Source organism: Chiloscyllium plagiosum, unplaced genomic scaffold (genome assembly GCF_004010195.1).
Source record: "Chiloscyllium plagiosum isolate BGI_BamShark_2017 unplaced genomic scaffold, ASM401019v2 scaf_11096, whole genome shotgun sequence".
In the NCBI taxonomy this organism is placed as follows: Eukaryota; Metazoa; Chordata; class Chondrichthyes; order Orectolobiformes; family Hemiscylliidae; genus Chiloscyllium; species Chiloscyllium plagiosum.
Window position 1 is genome coordinate 24,040 of NW_025211832.1, and position 961 is coordinate 25,000.

Genomic DNA, 961 nt, shown 5'->3' on the forward strand with positions numbered 1-961 from the left:
GTAAAGTGCCTTAATGCTAACATTCTTATCATTCGAGATATTGGAAGTCATAAGATGTCCTAAGTTATCCTTCCTTTTTGCTGCATTCCCAGTCTGCCTCAAGTTTAAATCCACCTGCATACAAGCTATCCTGCTGCTTATCTTTCCATTTAACTCCATACTCCCTGTCGCTTTCACTTTCCCTTTCCCCCAACTCAGAAGTTTAAAGTCCTACTGACCACCCTATTTATCCTCTTCACGAGAACATTGGTAACTGATTGGTTTAGGTGGAGACCGTCCCAACTGTACAGATCCCCCCGGTTCCAAAACTAATGCCAATGCCCCATGAAGTGGAATCCTTCTTTCCCACACTAATCCCTTAGCCACGTGTTTACTTCCCTAATTTTCTTATCCCTATGCCAATTGGCACGTGGCTCGGGCAGTAATCCGTAGATTATGACCTTTGAGGACCTGTATTTCAATTTCCTTCCTAGTGCTTGATAATCCCCAAACAGGTCCTCCATCCTAGCTTTGCCTATGTTGTTAGTCCCAACGTGGACCACAACAACTGGATCCTCCCCCTCCCGCTTCAATATCCTTTCAAGCCGGTCGGAAATGTCCCGAACCCTGGCACCAGGCAGGCAACACACCATGCGAGACTCCCAATCCGGCTTGAAAAGAAAAAGGTTTGAGGTACAGCTGGATCTTAGATAGTCAGCACTTTTGTATTACTCCTACATACCAAGCGGTCTCTCAGCATCTCATTAGGTTTAAACCAAAGTTACATGTCTCTGCCAGTCATCTTAACTGAGTCAAAAATCCTGATACAGATTCTCCGATTCTTCAATTTCCGAGTAAAACTGATAGTGTCTCAGAATTTGAGAAAGGTTGGGATCATAATATTCCTTAACCAAATCCGTCAACTCTTGAAAGGTTGTAGAATCTGGTGCCTCAGGGAAAGTTAGGCTCCTAATAACCAAAA